Raw genomic sequence first — 18,359 nt, forward strand, 5'->3', positions numbered from 1 at the left:
GCCGAGGGCCGGCCCGGGCCAGGCTTCCCGTCGTACGGCTCGCGCGCGCCTGGCGGCACCAGCGGCAATTTTGCAGTTTCCCGGGTTCCCGAGACCACCCCCGCCCCACGCACCCTCGCTTCCCCCGCCCTTTCCCCGTGCTGGATCCCACCGGAAAGCCAAAACAATCGGGTCCGCGCAGGCGCGAGGAAGGAAGCGGAAAGAGCAGGAAGGGAGGGGGCCGCGCGAGGTGCCGGGGAAGCTCCGCTGAAGGGGGTTTCCCGGGGAAGGTCAGCGGAGGGCGCGTGCGCGGCGGAGGGCTCCCCGCCCCCCGGCCCCCAGACGCGCGGGCCTGAGGAGCTCCCGGCTTATCCTGGCGGAAGGAGAGGCCCTGGAATTTTAGGGGGTAGGAAATCCAAGCAGCACAGTACTAGATTTTATGCTGTGGGCTGTTTTCTTCCCCTCGAAATACAAAAATATGCAGGGTAGGTCGGGGAGTGGGAACGAGGAGGACTAGACAACACTAGACCAGCGGAATAAGGGGAGACTGGGCTGTTGGCTGAGTGGGCTTTGTCCTCTTGGCCTCTTCTCCCCCTAACACGGCCCCTGTTCTCCAGAGCATGTTTGGTTTAACGATCTCACCAGAAAGGCTCCATATCCTGGTCTCTCAAGGCCAAGGAACAACTCAGAGAAGCCCCTGAACGGCCCGCAGTTTGGGGGAGAGAAACGTCGGGGTGCGGATGGGCGCCTCTCCATGGGAAGCCTTCCGGATAGTTTTGTGCCGCATTGCGGGCAGCTACCCGCTCCCGCCCCCCAGCAAGTTCCAAAGGAGTGCCTGCAGTTTCACAAAGCCAGGCCTCTGGAGCAGCCGGTGCCTGTGGCCCACACTGGTTTGCTTAACTTGGTGCGGCTTGCTGACAAGCGGAAAGCTGTATGTTTGCTCTCATTTGTTAGAGGTTATGGATCAAAGATTGTCCGAAATGCCCACACTGTCGTCACCTACCTTGGTAACTTCACTCTTGGCATAAGCCCTACCTGGAGAATGTACTCGACTAATTATAAACTAAAAGCATATACGTTACTGAAGAGCTTCTTCCTGTAGGGTAGGCTAGATGAACTGAATGCTCACGAAGATGTGTGTATCCGGGACTACTACTGACAAAGGATTTTTCAATAGAATTTGGAAACTAGATTCAACAAATCTCTATAGAGTGCCAAGTATGCTATCACTCTGCTTAATCTCATTAAATGTTTAAGAATTTTGATATTAAACAACAAAGAAGCCATACAAAATATTGTCACTTAACAAATGCTCTGTGCCAGACTGGATCCTGGTGATGCAAAGTCCAAACAAGAAGGTGGAAAGTACCAAAAGTACCTATGGTAAGAGTTTGTGTTTCATCCTGTAGACAGAGCCATTTAAGATTTTTAGGGAAGACAATATCTTCATAAGATTTTAGAAAACTATATTTTTAAATTTTATGAGTTTATTTGAGCCAAACTGACAACATATATTCCAGGAAACAAGATGTCAGATGCTCCCTAGAAAAAAATAATTCTGAAGCATAGTGGATTTCGGACTGGAAGTTGGATACAGGTTAAGAGGCTGTTAAAAATCCAGGCAGGAGATGGAGAGAGTCCAAACTCATTTAGTGAAGACTGTGAAGAATGGACTTGAAACTAGCTAAATACTTGGTTCCTAAGAGGATGAGGAATAAATAAGTGAAGAATGACTGAGTTTCCTAGTTAAAGTAGATAGTAATATCATTCTATAAAGAGAAGCTAACTGTGAGGATGAAGGAGAGGACTAAAACTCATTTTAATAGCTAAACAGTTAGGAATGCATTTGGCTGCAAGAAAAAAAAAAAGCCCATTGCAGTGACTTAAACAAATAAGTCTCTTTGGTCATATAACCAGTCTGCAGGTAGGCAGTTACCTTTGTTGATTCAACAGCTTAACAGCACAACCACAATTTCTGTGATTCTTTTGACATTTCCCTTATGGTTGCGAGATGGTTACAGCGGTTTGAGCCTTTACACCCTTGTTCAAGACAGGAAGATGGAGAAAGAGGTGGCTTCAGCAACCTATGTTTATTTTTTTTTCATGAAAGTGAAAGCTTTCTTAGAGCCATACCTCATACCACCAACTCAGCAGACTTCCAAATCTCATTTTTAAGAACAGCAATTTGGCCAACTGTAGCTGCGAAGACAGTTTTTCCAAGTTCTAACAAGGCTATAAGGGAGAAAAGCACTGAACAAATGCTGCGTCAGATAAATGGCAGTCTACTAGTTAGTTAATACTTAAAGCATCGCTTTTTAACGTTTAAAACACTGAGGGCTGGCAGGCTGGATTGATGTATCTAGTGTTTCAAAGAAGTTATTCTTTTTGTATTTTATCTTAACAGAAAAGAACAGATTGAACATTTATCTTCAAATATTTGTACTTGTTTGCCATTCCCTCTGTCAAGGTTGCCATCCCGGTAAAAACTCTCAGAGGCTATTAGAACAATTAGGAAGAAGGAGGATGCTGCGGGCAGAGGAGGCAGACCCACTGCATCTGGCAGATGGTGGAAGGACTGTAGAGGACTTGGCCTCAATAGCATCAACACCACCTAAATTTCCTTACAAGTCTTGCCTCTCAGCCTAGAAGCTGAACAGTCGCAACTAGTTACTGTATCCAGTTGAGGGAGATCATAAATCAGTATTTTCTAGCAATTATACTAACTTTTTTGGCATGTACAGCAGCCCCCATGTGATCTATATCCAAAACTAGGCACATAACATTGTTTCAAGCATTCTTTTTTAGTCAAAAAGGCATTTTTTTAAATTGAGTGCCAATGACCGTGAAACAGTATCTTTCTAAGACTGCATTTTAAACATTGTCATGATTCTAAAAAAGACAGAAAACATTGTCATGATTCTAGAAAAGAAAGAAAATTTCTAAAGTTGAGTCTTTTCTTTGCTTAACCATATCTGAATGTTATACATCATAATTACTTAAGATATTAAGATAATGTGAAACATTCTTAATGTTAATTTTAACCTACTTACAAATCTTGGACTTGGGGAAGGAAGTTACTAGGGCCATCTCTGAGGGGACAGTGTATTCCAGAGTTAACGCACAATACATCCTCTCCATCTTGCTTCCCTGTAATAATACAGAGAAAATCTAGTTAAAATGGACATCATTATGACAGGGTAGTACGAGGAAATTCTCTCTGGTGACAGAGCAGTTCTGTATCTTGATTGTGGTATAATAACTGATAAAATTTAATAAAACTATATAGAACACCTGAAAATATGAGTGCATACAAAAGAGATGAAATCTGAGTTAGGTTTGTAGTCTAGTTAATTGCATTATGCCAATGTCAATTTCCCAATTTTATTAATGTACTGTAGTTTTATAAGAAGTTACCAGTGGGAGAACCTGGGTGTCGAGTACCCAAGGAACTCTCGGTACTATTTCTGCAACTTCTGAGTCTACAATGATTTCAAGATAAAAAGTTTCTTAAAGTGTACATCATTCAACAAAGACTTATTTTAATACCCTGGGATACAGAGATAAAAAAAACTCACAGAGAGATGGGAGTATTAGAGAGAAATGTCCAAACGAACCAACAGTGAGATAAATTCTGTGAAAGCAATAAACACATGGAGTTATGAGAGTACATAAGAACAAGCAGGTCAAGAAAGGCTTCTCAAAAAGTGGAGCAGGCTGGGTGGAAAAAGAAGGGAACGAGCAAAGGAATAGAACAGGGGTCAAGACGTAGAAGATTAAATGAACCCCGCTAGACTTCACTACTGTATGTTTTCGTTGCATACTGTACTTTTTAGCTCATCGCCCTTATGATTATTATAATTAAATGTCTTTATAATGTGAGCTCCGTGAAGGTGAAAACCACTTTTATATCTTGTTAGTTCTCCAATGCCTTATGCAGTTCCAGTCTAGTCACTCAAATATTTATCGAGTGAACGGGGTCGTTGACTATGCCCGGAACACAGAGTACCTGTGGGAGAATGACAGGATATCTGGAGAGGGAGGAAAGAGATAGGTACAGAGCATGAAAGGACTTATATGTTAAGTTTGGACTCTATCTTAAAGGTAATGGGGAACTATCAGGTAGATGATTGTTGTGTTTTAGAAAGATAATATGAAGGGAAGTATAGGAGAAGCAAAATGTAGCAATGTCCCAGTGGTCAAAATGTAACCTTGAGTAGTTTGTGCCTTAGCAGAGGAAAGCAAACTAGGCTGTTAGTAATTTCAGGTCTTGCTCTGGGGATTATATGTCTACCAGCCCCTGAATGTCCTAGGACTTTGTTTTGTACCAATAATAATAATACCAACAACAAAAGTAATAATTAACTCTTGGTGAGTGCTTATTATGTGCCAGACACTTTCAATATATTAACTTATTTAATTCTTACAGCAATTATATGTGTTTGCTCCAAAGATGAAGTGATGAGGCACAGAGAAGTAACTCACTCTAGATCACACACTAATAAATTAGAATATTATTGCAATGGAATACAATATTTTTCAGCCTTAAAACAGAAGAAAACGATCACATGCTACAATATGGATGAATCCTGAAGACACTAATGCTGAGTGAAATAAGCTAGACACAAAAGGAAAAATTACATGATTTACTTATATGAAGTACACAGAGTAGTCAAATTTATAGAGATAAGAACTAGTGATTGTCAGGAGCTGGTAGGAGAGGAGAAGGGGAAGTTCTTGTTTAATGACTACAGAGTTTCCGTTTGGGATGATGTAAAAGTTCTGGCTATGGATAGTAATGATTGCACAACATTGTAAATGCACTTAATGCTACTGAATTGAATGCTTAAAATGGTAAATTTTATGTATGTTTTACCAAAAAAAGTTTAAAACAACAAAAAGAAAACATTGGAAAGAGAGCTGACTTTGTCACTTACTAGATCTGTGATCTGAGGCAAATTACCTAATTTACCCAGGTCTCAATTTCCTCATTTATAGAATGGGAAAAATAATAATGGTACCTACTTCCTAGGTCTATTGTGAGGTTAAAACGAGATAACTTGGCAAAGCATTACTTCGTCTTAAGCTTAATTATTCCTAGCATCGAAGGGAAAAAATCTAATTCTAAAAATCATGAAAGACCTTAGTACTTTCTCTAGCAAAATTGTTACGATCACAATGGCAGAGAGAAATTGTACATTTTTAATAGTTGGCTGAATCATATAGTAGATTATGATTAGTTTTGTAAGAAATCGCCACACTGTACTCCAAAGCAGCTCTACCATTTTGCGTTCCCACCAGCAATGAATGAAAGTTCCTGTTGGTCCACACCCTCCCTAGCTTTTGGTGTTGTCAGTGTTGAGGATTTTGACCATTCTAATAGGTGTTTAGTTGTATCTCATTGTTTTAATTTGCTTTTCCCTAATGACATACGATGTGGAGTATCTTTTCATGTGTTTATTTGCCATCCGTATCACTTTTTTGAGAGGTCTCTGTTAAGGTTTGTGGCCTCTTCTTTAATTGAGGTGTTTGTTTTCTTAGTGTTGTTTTAAGAGTTCTTTGTATATTTTGGATGACAGTCCTTTATCAAATATGTCTATTAAAAATAATTTCTCCCAGTATGCAGTCTTTTCATTCACTTGACTGTGTCTTTCATAGAGTTTTTAGTTTTAATGAAGTCCAGCTTACCAATTCTTTCTTACATGGATTGTGGCATTGGTGTTCTATCTACAAAGTCATCCCTATACCCAAGATTATCTAGGTTTTCTCTTGTATTATCTTCTAGACATCTTATAGCTTTGCATTTTACACTTATGTCTATGATCCATTTTCAGTTAATTTTTGTGAAGGATGTAAGGTCTGTGTCTAGATGCATATTCTTTGCACATGGAAATCCAGTTGTTCGAGGACCATTCGTTGAAAAGACTGTATTTGCTCCATTGTATTGCCTTTGTTCCTTTGTCAAAGATTAGTTGACTATATTTATATGGGTCTAGTTGTGAGCTCTCTATTCTGTTCCATTGGTCTTTTTGTCTATTCTTTTGCTAGTACCACATTGTCTTGATTACTATAGCTTTCTTTATAGTAAATCTTGAAGTCAGGTAGTGTCTGTCAGTCCTCTAACTAGTTCCAGATAATCCTTCTCATATGCAAACTGCTCTAGAGAACGGAAAAAGATGGCAAGTTATCTAACTGATTATATGAGACTAGGATGTCTTGAAACCATGAAAAGACAGTACAAGAACTGAAAATTCTTAGATTCTAAAATTCTAAATAAAATACCAGCAAGTGGAATCCTGCAATGTGTATTAAAATATATAAAAACTGAGTTGTATGCATCCCAAGAATACAAGGATTGTTTAATGAGAGAAAAATCTATTAAGGAATCTGCCTTGTTAGGTGAAAATGAAAAAAATATAATTATTTCAGTTGATGAAGGAAAACCATTTGCTAAAACAACATTCATTTAAAAATTTTAAACTCGAAATTTGGAATAAATGAGATCCTACTAACTTGATAAAGGGTATCTAGAAAATAACCTACAATAATTCTTTATGATGAATCATTAGAAATTAAGTTCAAGACAATGGTATCTGCTATCACTTTTTTAAATTGAATATTGTACTAAAGGTCTTAGAAGATTAAGACAAGTAAGAGAAATGAGAAGATAGGCATTGAAAAGGAAACAAAACTGTTATTCGTAGGTGACTTGAGTGTCCACAGAGAAAATCTAGTAAAATTGACCAAAAATTGAAACTGATGAGAGTTCAAGGTTGCTGGAATATAAAGTCAATATATAAATGTCAATAGTTTTCTTATATACCACCAGCACAGAAAATATAATTTAAGTAAATCATTTTCAATAGCAAGAAAAACTAGAACTCTAAAAGACATTTATAAATGAAATTATAATTAAGGACCTTGTATTTAAGATTTATCCATGGATACAGATGTAATTTTAGTTCATTCATTAAACTCCTGTGTAATAGCCCATATCTATATTATGATTTATTTATCCATTCTGTTGTTTCATGAACATTCAGATGGCTTTCAATTTTTTAATATTATAAGCAATGCTACTGCAACAAATATTTTTTTAAATGTTTCCCTGTGTATATATGCAAGATTTTATTCTAGGGTATTTCTAGAAGTAGAATTGCTGGTTCATGAAGTATGACACATTTCAACTCTTTTAGATACTATCAACTTACTCTACAAAGTGATTTTACCAATTTACACTCTCACCAGCAATGTATACATGTTCTTGTCACTCCACTTCCTCCTTAACCCATGATGTTGTCAGAGTTATGTTGTAAATGGCATCTCATTGCAAATTCCACAAAATGTAGGCTCCCTAAGAATTATAATTTTGTTTTCTTCCCTTCTGTTTCCTAAGGGTTAGAATTGTGCTGGTCTCATTGTAGGGACTCAAACATTTGTGGAGGGGATGAATGAATGAAGGATCACCAGTGAGGCTGAGCATGCTCGATGTGTTTATTACTGACCAAAACGTTAAAGACAGGCTCAAGGTGTGGAAACATAGACTGTCATTGCACTGTGTCTGAAATTTCAATCTGAAATCGATGTGTCAACTGAGAGGAAAGTAGAAATCACTCTACTTTCATGAGACAGAGACTGTCAAATCCTCACAGTGATGGCGACACTGACCACCCAAGCACTAGAAAAGGCATTGGGCCTGAGAATTCAAAGACCTCAGCTCACCCCTCTTCCAACTAGTAGGATTGTAACTTCACACATATGCGCAGATTACTTAACCTCCCTGAATCTCAGGTATCCTCATCTTAAAATAGAGATGATAATAATATGCATTTGGAATCCTGAGCAGAGAACACATAGTTCACTAACTGGACATTAACACTAAAATAGCAACCACCACCTAACCTCTGACACCCCACTCCACACAAAATGCCTCAGTTTGCACAAAAAACTTTACATAAGACGTCTAGGTGGACTCTATGGACCACTATATTACCACTGTATATTTCATCCTTGATATCTTGCAGCACTGCCTCAAACCCAAAAACCAGTTAGCAGGGATTTAGGGGACATTCTCATTCCAGTCCTGCTCCCTGGTAATCTACCTACAACCCCTCTTAATTATGCCACCTGGATGCCCCGTTTGGCTACAAATGAGCTACCATATTCCTCAACGTATTCACTGAGTAGTCCCTGAACTGTGTTTCCTCCCAAGGACGTTCCAGTCCTGAGCTGTCCTCATAAGGAGGTCTCCATTCTCCCACTGTCCATGCACTGCAGGGCTGAGACATGACCACTAGCTTGTGGCAGATCCAAGTTTATGGAGACTATTCTAAAATTTGGGGAACTCTCTTTAAGAAAAACATCATAAAATTACAAATATAAACATCTTGGGCTGTTTCTATCTCTCACCTTTCTGGTCACTCTGCCACATTCATTGAGGACATGAGAACCTATAATGACTACAATATTAAGGAAGGATGGAGTGACTCATCCAAAACCCCAACTTCCCAGATTTTTCCCTTCCTCAGGGCCAATGACCTTCACTCCCATAACACTTTGGCAAACCTCTACCGTGGCCACCTGGTGGACCTTGTTATAACTTGCAACTGCTCCAACTATGAAATCCTAAGCTTCAAATTTCCATTCTCTGACCACAACCTCCCTCCTCTAGCTCTTTGGCTCTCATGTAGAAGACTTCTATTACTTTTTCCCCATTTGATCAACTCTTCGCTGACAATATTTACTTTCTCTTCCTGACAATTCTAGGCCGCTAGGTAGGGCGCAAACTTTAAGGGGGCATTCACATACAGGGCCCTGCAAGTGCAGGACATACAGTATGTGCCATAATGCATTACTTTAACTTCTCGCAATCTTTAACAACCCCGTCTCTCCATTCAGGAGACAAAAGTTTATAAATGTCTATCTTTAAAGAAAAGTACAAATAAGGAGCAGTCTGTTATTTGCCAGCTTCACTTTCAAACACCCCACAAACGACTTGCTGCGGCTTTCTGTCCTAGCACTTTCCCTAACCAGTGGCATCCTAATTGCCAAGGCTTCTTCCAGATTTTACTCCTGGTGGCATTAAGCATGCTGGCCTCCTCCTCCCTCTCTCCTTTCCCTTGGTCAGCTCCTCTTGCTTAACGGCCAGCGGCTTTAGGGTAGGAGACCAGGAGCTCAGAAAAGCAGCAATAACTTGTCCTAACTCAACACACTTAAATGGAGGGGACAGTTCGGAAGAACGAGGGGGACAAGGAACTGTCCAGGCCTCTGGAAAAGCCAACGCCAGGGCGTCTTCGCGCAGGAAGGAGGGCCAGAAGGGATGATTAAGGCTGCATCTCAGGGCGTGGGGCAGAGCACCCCTCCACGCCTCCACACCTAAGCGCGAGGGGGGCTCTTCCCGCGCCTCCGGCAGAACGACGGGGGCGGGGCCTCGCACAGGGCGCATGCGCAGGCAGGCGGTGGGGGGCGGGGCCTGCGCGACAGGCAGCACGTGCGCTCTGCTCGGCGGTAGATGCTCCAGGTTGCAGAGGTCGGGCTCGAGGCAGGTCGGGGTGACACCGCAGACCCTCCCAGTCACAGACTTCCAACTAGAGCAGGTCCGTGCGCCGAATTTGGAACAGCTGTCGTGCGAGGTGGCGGATGAGGGGGTTAACAGGAACACACTGGCTTGCAGGAGAGGCGGTGGTGGGTAAGGTGAGCCATGGGTGAAGAGACCCTGAACCGGGGGGATGGACTCCTGAACTGAGGAGGGGCTCGGCCTGGAGAGGGTGCTGGCTGGGCACGCTGGAGGGGTGGAGGACAAGGACAGTGTAGGCCGAGCCTAAGCCACCACCCTCGAGTGCAGCCGCTTGCGTTTGAGGCCTGGCGCTGAATTGCCCCTGCGCCTCCAAGGCCTCAGCCTTCCCACGGTGCTGCTGCACAGGGAGCCCAGACTTGCTTGTCACATCGTGGGCCCGGCCTTTGTGCTCCACTCCTGGTCCTGAATGCAGTGCAGCCCTCTGCGACCCTGATGCCAGGTGAGCGGGGAGGGAAGATAAGGAACTTGCCACCCAGGCTTGCAGTTCTGAAGGGGAATGAGGACGACTTCTCTCCCTTCACGACATTTTGCATGGCCAAGTGCGACGTTTCTTTCCTAAATGTGTGAACATCTGGTTTTCAGCCTAGAAGATGAACTCTTCAGAGAACACACATTCCGAGGAAAATTATGTTTTTTATTACCCAGAAGGCATGGCCCAGCAGCGCTGCCCAAGTTTCTGGTACCAGAGTCATACCTATATAATCCATTGTCTGTTCCTGGGGCAGGTAAGGAATCTGCAGAGGTTTAGTGGGATTAGAGAACCTCCCTGTAAACCGGTGCCTGAAAGTTTTCTGATACTTCATCTTACCTGCCTTTCCTCACCCTGTCCTGACAGAGGGGATTGTGACAGCTCAGAAGCGCAGTGTTCGAAGTTCACTTTAATAGGAAAAAAAAAATTGAACCTAGCTGTATGCCAGGTACTCTGCTAAATACTAGGAATGATTCTCTCATTCCACCAATAAGGGACCTGAGACTTGGAGAGCCAGTGACTAACTCAGGGTCACACAGTAGTCAAACCAGAACTTTGTTTTGAGACCAGTCTGCTTGGAAGAGTTATCTCAGCTCCTAGTCATACTTTCAACAAGGCCTATGAATAGTAAAAGCTATTACACTGAGGTCAAAAGGCTACTCTTGTAGGGGAGACTGACAAGCAAGACTTCAGAATGTTTGGAAGGTAGACATCTAGGATTTCATTCAGTATGGTGGTTTAATGGGAAGGGGTTTAGGCAGGGCAGGACAGGGGCTGTAGGCTGGACATGAGGCTTTAAGGGGTGATTCTCCCTTCTCATACCTCCAGTAGCAAAGATAATGTTAAACACAAACTTTTATGTCCCCTCCTGTGGATAAAACATTTTGTGTATATTATGCAGTTTCCATGTAAAAAACTATGTGTGATAAGGAGTTCTTTTATGTTCATTAGTCATTGCTCCCAGGTGCATAGTAGAAATCGAAGTCCTCAAAGGAGCTATTGGTGGCAACTATTTCAAGCAAAGCTGCAGTCGGAGCAAGAAGGAATTGCCTACAGACTACAACTCTTCACTGTGTCTCCAGTGAAACTGCCTACCTGTCAGAGTTTAGACTTGCATCTACCCATGAGCCAGTTTATTAAGTAAATTTTTGTATCTGTATAAATATTCTATTGGCTCTTTCTCTGGAGACCCCTAATTAATACAGATGTTGAAATGGTATAGAAGAAAAAATTGTGAGGGAAAACTTGGGTACAGAGGGAAATTCCTCAGAGAGAGAAATACATATTGTATCTTAAACATTCTTTGAATTAAAAGGCTGATAGTCTACCTCTGCATTTTTACCACCCCATTCCCTTAAAGTTTAAAATATTCGTCCTTTGGAGTTGTGTTTTAAGAGGATTAAAGTGGTGAGTACTGGGAGTAGGAATAAGATTCATATATTTTTTTTAATTGCAACTTTTTTTTTAGTGAAAAAAAATTGATAAGCTTTATTGTCTTGTGTGACCTGGAATTCCAAGAGTGAAGCCACTTCAGGCTGGCTTGATAGGGAATGAATCAAAGGCCGTAAATCATTTGATTCTCTTATCTCCCTCTATTTCTAGATTTTTACTTTTTCTATGTTGGCCTCATTCTCATCTGTCATTTCAAAGAGGCGAAAATGCACTACAGGCATTTCCACCAGCAATGAATGAGTTCCTGTTGGTCCACATCCTCCCTAGTCTTTGGTGTTGTCAGTGTTGAGGACTTTGGCCAGTCTAATAGGTGTTTAGTTGTATCTCGTTTTAATTTTCATTTCCCTAATGACATATGATGAGGAGCATCATCTTTTCACATGTGTATTTTGCCATCCATATATCCTCTTTGATGAGGTGGCTTTTAAGGTCTGTGGCCTCTTTTTTGAGTTGTTCTCTTAATGTTTTGAGAGTTCTCTGAATATTTTGAAAAATAGTTCTTTAGCAGATATGCCTTTTGCAGAGTTTTTAATATTAATGAGGTCCAGCTTATCAGTTCTTAGGTAGATTGTGCCACTGGTGTTGCATCTAAAAAGTCATCACCATAGCCAAGATCATCTTGGTCTTCTCTTGTATTACCTTATTGGCATCTTATAGTTTTGCATTTTACACTTAGGTCTATTCCCTATTTTGAGTTAATTTTTGTGAAGGGTGTAAGGTGTCTGTCTAGATTCATTTTTTTACTTGTGGATGTCCAGTTGTTCCAGGACCATTTGCTGAAAAGACTGTATTTGCTCCATTGGATTGCCTTTGCTAGTTTGTCAAAGATCAGTTGAGTATATTGATGTGGGCTGTCTGTTTTGTTGTCCATCTATCTGTAATCCTTAAATGTTAGAATTTACCAGTGAGTCCTCTGGGCCCGATGCTTTCTGTTTTGGGAGGTTATTGATTCAATTTCTTTACTAGATATAGGCCTACTCAGATCGCTCATTTCTTCTTGTGTGAGCTTTGGCAAATTTTGTCTTTCAGGCTTTATTGGTCCATTTTATCTAGTTATGAAATTTAGGGGACCAGTTTATGGTATTCCTGTATCTTATTAATGTCTGTGGGATCAATAGTGATGTGCCCTCTTTCATATCTGATATTAATAATTTGTGTCTTTCTTACTTCACCTGGCTAGAGGCTTATCAACTTTATAGATCTTTTCAATGAACCTGCTTTTGGTATTGGTTTCTCTTATTGGGTTTGTTTTCTATTTCACTGACTCTATTCTAATTTTTTTTTCTGACTTTGGATTTAACTTAAATTTCTCCTGAGATTTCTTCATTCATTCATTCATTCATGTGTTATTTAGTAGTGTGTTTTACTTCAAAATATTTTGGAGTTTTACAGCTACCTTTGTTTTTTTCTACATTATCAGTTGTTGTCTAAGAGCAGACCTTATATAATGTACTTTTCTAATTTGTAAAAGTATACTTTATGGCCCGCAGTGTGGTCTGTCTTGGTGACTGTTCCATGTGAGTGAGACAGTGTATTCTTTTGGATGAAGTAGTCTGTTTCTGCAGCTCTATCACTTCGCCTCACACAGTTTTACCCTCTGTCACGGGCAGGCACATTAGGGATTTTTATGTCTCACTGAAGAGTGACCTGTTAGGTAATGCCCCTCTTTATCCTTGATCACTTTCCTCATTCTGAAGTCTCTGCTCTGTCTAAAGTGAAATACAGCTTCTCCCACTTTCTTAGCATCGTACATCTTTCTCCATCCATTTACGTTTAACCAACGTCTTTATGTTTACAGTGAGTTTTCTGTAAACAAGTTTGCTTTTTAGTATGCCTTGCAATGCTTTCTTAATTGCCAGGTGTTATGTGCTGGGTAAAAGGAATTGCCCTAACTAGGCCTTTAGCGATGTGTGAAGTTATTGGAGGTGAAGAAGGGATCATAGTTTTACGGTTATCAAAGAACTGTCATTAGGTTTGTCGTTTAGCAGGATTGTCTTTGCACTTTAAACTACACATATGCTTTACCTTCTCCCTCTCGTTGAATTTGGAAGGGTGGCTACTGTGGGCTGGAGAAAGGTATTTCTCTTCCCCCAGGTCAGTTAAGCTCTGTGAACTAGCTTCTCTGAGGGCCAACCTTGAAGAATAGAGTGCTTCTGGTGTATGTCACGGTTCTTTTTCTCCTTTCCCCGTGGGAGGCACAGGGGATTTCCCCCCTAGATTTACCTTGAGAAACTGGTTGAGCTACTGCATGTAAAACTCAAAAAAGAATAACCCCCCGAAGTTTTTAACTCTTGGATTTGTCACCCCCCGAAGTTTTTAACTCTTGGATTTGTCACCCCCGAGCCTACAAGTTTGTCAGTAACAGTTCAGGTTTCCCTGGCCCACTCCTAGTTTCCATTAAGTTTATATCTTGGGTTTGTGCTTTTGTCAATTGTGATTGTCCATACTCATGTCTCTCTAATTGGGGGTAGCAGTTTGCCCTGTAACCTCACTACTATGCTGGATCTAAGAAGAGTCTTCATTTTTCAGATCAGCTTTTTACTTTTTAGGACTGAGTGACTTTCAGGCTTCCTACATATCCAGAATCAAGAAGTTACCACCTTTTAAATATTGGACAAACAATACACAGTGCTGTACAGTTGAAATTAAGGCTGAATTTATGTTCTTATAAATAGGCTGGTTCTTTTAAATGAGTATTAAATTGTGTTTGCTTCAGTTTCCCCCTTTGTATAGCGAGATGGGGTTCCTCCCCTGGCTAGCACCTCCCCATTGCCCTCACCTCCCAGACTCTGGTAACCACTATTTTGTTTTCCTATGAGTTCATCTTTTCTAGTTTTTACATATAAGCGAGATCCTATAGCAATCGCCTTTCTCTGCCCAACTGATTTCTCTTAGTGAAATGCTCTCAGGGTCCATCTGTTGTCACAAATGGCAGGATTTCCTTTCTTAAAAAAATGAGTTAGGTTTTGGTAGCAGTTGGGAGTAAAGTCGGAGGATGTCCCAGAAAAGGGAAGAGAAGTCGGTGCCGTGGAGGAACCCACATGGCTAGAGCCTGTGGTGTTAGTGGGAGAGTAATGAGATGAAAAAGGGGAAAACCAGGTAATGGGGGCCTGATGCCATCTGAAGGAACGTGGCCATCGTTCCCCATTTCCTGACAAGCTGTGACAAGCCATTCAAATACTGTGACAGGAGTGAGGGGACCAAGTGGGTGAGAAAGATTATTCTGGAAGCGGTATGGGTCACAGAGCTGTGGGATGCTGGAGAGATGAGTCAAGAAGTTACCAGTAGTTTATTCAGGAAAAACTTGAGAGGACTTCAGGTCCTTTGTGTTGGTAACAGAAGAGGGGAGGCATTAAAAGGAGGAGGCTTGATAGCTGTGGGTGATTAGTGAGGGAGAAGAACTTAGCTACACCTGTGTCTTTGCTGTGGGTGACTGCATCGTGGTTCTGGGGTGGTTTCTAGTGGCAGGGACCTGCTATTACGGTACTGTTTGATTTGAGCATAACTGCTGCCTCCTTTATAGTTGTAGCTTCATTTGTCAGCTGTTAAATTTGTTCCTGCAAAATCAGATGCCTTCCCCAAGGATGTATCTGCATGAGGAAAACGTGTCTGTCACTGGCACCGTTGCAGTGATCACCCCTGAAGGCTGGAAATGGGGGGACGTGTGTGAATGGTGGCGAATAAGCAGGTGTAGAAGGGTTCTGGAATCCAAAGAACTTTCGCTCCTCTTCACTTCGTAAGGCCTGACATGAATTATTCTTTGTGAAACCACGACAGGCCTGAATTATGCTTAGTGCGTGCTGGGTCTCTTTTTAATTTAGAGTCAGTAAGTCTGAGTGATATAACGTCCCGGGTAACTGACGTGGCCTGGGAACCTACCAGTCAGAGCAGATGCTTACTCTAGTGCTGAAGAAGGGTTCGGGGGCCCACGTTTCAGTCACTGCTCCTTCATTTATCATTCTGGGATGTCTGGGGAGGAACCGGGGGCCATCAGTTACCAGCTCCGCTGTGTGCCGTCTAGGTGCATCCTGGCTGAATGTTGTGACTGGCTGCAGGTGACAAAATGACTACCATATCTTTTTCCTAGGATTCAGAAATGGAAGCCTGTATTTTCCACATTCAGTGGTGCGCAGTGAGTATCCTGGCTTCCTCATACCTCAGTCCCATCACCCACTACCCTTGACCGCAGACCTGTACTCCCTGTGTGTTACGATTCAGCACAGTTCTGGCACGGTAGTGACTGTGGGAAAAAAAATGAAAACAAAAGAGACTCAAACTGAACCTCAGCAGGCTGAGGAAATGAGTGAAAAACAAGACTTAGAATCAGAAGGCAAGAGCCGGGACGTAGGTCAGGTGACCGGTATCTCTGCTCTAATACTGACATAGAAACTGACGATCTTGTGGAAGAAACAGATGGGGCTTGGTCCTCTGTTGCCCGGAAGCGGGAGCCGCATGGTAAGACCTCCTCTGCATGGAAATGCACCTCAAGGAAGCTCTGCATCTGAGGACAAGAAAATGAGGATGGGAGAGGACAAAGGGTCTCATGTAACACAATTCTGGAAGACTCTGAAAGAAACTGCATTTTCGTGACCTGGCTTACGGTAAAGCCATGCCAGAGAACGCGGTACTGCACAGTGGGATTTCACAGAGTTCATGGGAAAGTTGGGGCATGCCGGGTAACCCCGACGAGGGCGAAGACCGTGTTACATATGAAGATGAACAAAGAGCTGTCCAGTCAGAGCAGCGCCATGATGTTCTAAGATAGGATGAGATGTTAAAGTCAGGACTAACCACGGAAGTGAACTTGGATAAAGAAAAGAAGGGGTACGTAACTGTTCCCCAAATCCCGCCATCTCCAGGTGGAGTAAAAGACAGAGATGAGATCCAGAATACCCTGAGCTCAGAATTGTACCTGTCTAGTGTAGGTGTCAACAAGCTTCAGGAGCCAGTACCACTGTCTGCCAGCACAGAAGCAGTCAAGGACCTGGGCGTACAGTCTGAATCCCAGAAGCCCCTTAGCACTGGGGAGAGGTAGCCGGACAACAGCAGGGGGAGCCACAACCTCCCTGAGAAAGTAGATGAAGTGGGACAGAGGGACGGCCATCCCCAGGGTGCTGTTCCCTCTGCTGCCTGGGTGGCCTAGTTGATGAAGCCATCCAGTGTGATATGAGCCCCTGGCAGGATGCAGAGCTGAAGAGGTCCCCAGATTCAGCACCAGAAGATAGTAGAAAAGGGACGTGGGAAAAGTCAGTGTGGTATATGGAGCTGGATGAAATGGGAGAGCACAGCAGTCCCTGGGGAGCTGTTCCCTCTACTTCCTGTGTGGCCCAGTTGAACAAAGTTGACGAAGCCATCCAGTGTGATAGGAGCTGGTGCCAGGATGCAGAGCTGGAGGGCTCCCCAGAGTCATCACCAGAAGGCAGTAGAAAGGTAACAAGGAGGAACTCAAGACTTTTAGCTTTATCCTAAAAATGAAAACTAAAGATGCTGGTAATGATTCCTTGTATATCTTGAGCCTGTTATACAACCATTTTAAGGAACTATGTTTTGTTATTTCATAGAAAACTAATATGAGTTTCATCTACAAAGGCTCGATGAATGTAAATGTTGCAATGTCATGTTTGGTTTAGAACATTGATATCTCTCTTAGTTTGAACTAATAAAGCTATTATACCAACAACCAAGTTAAGAAAATGTGACATTGTCAAGCCACTGGAATTTTAAGTTGTAAAGCAGTTAATAAATTGAATTGCATGTGTGCAATTCTTAAGCATTTTCTTCCTTTCCCAATATGGGCACATGACTGATAATACCACGAATAAAGTGGTCGGGTCATCTGTGTATGCTTCTATATGTATCCTGTTTTATAATTTCTAGGGACCTTTAGATAAAGCGAAGGGATGGTGGAGTTGACAGAATGAACAGATGAAGGATTCTCCATAAACAGGACCTGCCCTGGGGATAGAGATTATGCCTTGCTCCTTTTTATAGATGGAGAGACCAGATAATAACACTGATGTGTCCAAGGGTGGGTTCTAGTACCATGTCCTTTACTTCCAACTGCTGTATGCTCCTAGAAACAGGAAGCTTTCTGCAAACAAAAGTTCTCTGTACTCAGAACCTTGGACCTAGAAACGAGTCTCCCAACGAATCATACAGGTTGTCTCACTAGGTGCCAGAAATGTTTATCTGTGGTTGAAGGCTCTCCCAAGGTTATTTGAAAGAACAGGGCAGATGTGGGAGAGAGCATGGGTGTGCCTTCAAGAAAGGCTGGCTGGGTACTGTATGGACAGTATGGTAATACACATACAAGTGGGGCTGCTGGTTTTGCCTCTTATGTTACCCTGTGATGACACTACCCTATATTTTTAACTCCCTGTAGTAACCACCTACCTCTTGAGATGGAACAAGTAGATAACAATCATTTTTTCAGGTGAGATGCAAAAAGGCAAACAAGATACTGTTCCTAAAATTGGTCTGAATGAGAAGGTCTATGACTTTTGTCTTGCCCCCTACTTCAAGATTTGGTTTAATACTCCAGGGAAACACCTCCGATCCCTGTCCTCTGTGTTCCAATATCGCCTGCGTTTTCACTTTCATACCCCATTTCAGGATATAACACGTGAGACTTGGAATATTCTCACCCCCAAGGAGACCATATATTCCTTAGAGCGGAATCCACTGCGGAATCTCCTTCCTTGGAATAGTTGGTCTAGAGCTGAACCCGACACTCAGCATTTGTAAATGAATGGTTTAGTGTCGATTTAGATTAACAGCTTTTGCCCTGAGGTCACGGTTCCCGCCCTTCCAAGCCCAGCAAACACACCTGGGAGGAAGGGCTGAGAAAAGAACGCTTTGACTACAGAATTGAAGACTAGGGAAGCC

The 18,359-nt window shown here is 42.2% G+C and overlaps 1 long non-coding RNA gene across 1 annotated transcript; it reads left to right on the forward strand.

Moving 5' to 3' along the window:
- Positions 1–643: 643 nt before the first annotated feature.
- On the forward strand, positions 644–17,237 carry LOC112479747. The gene is made up of 2 exons (XR_003046323.1): positions 644–1,362; positions 15,562–17,237. It is a non-coding gene; the product is annotated as an uncharacterized LOC112479747 (long non-coding RNA).
- Positions 17,238–18,359: the final 1,122 nt, after the last annotated feature.

The sequence above is a fragment of the Pteropus alecto genome, unplaced genomic scaffold (genome assembly GCF_000325575.1).
Source record: "Pteropus alecto unplaced genomic scaffold, ASM32557v1 scaffold21, whole genome shotgun sequence".
Taxonomy (NCBI): domain Eukaryota; kingdom Metazoa; phylum Chordata; class Mammalia; order Chiroptera; family Pteropodidae; genus Pteropus; species Pteropus alecto.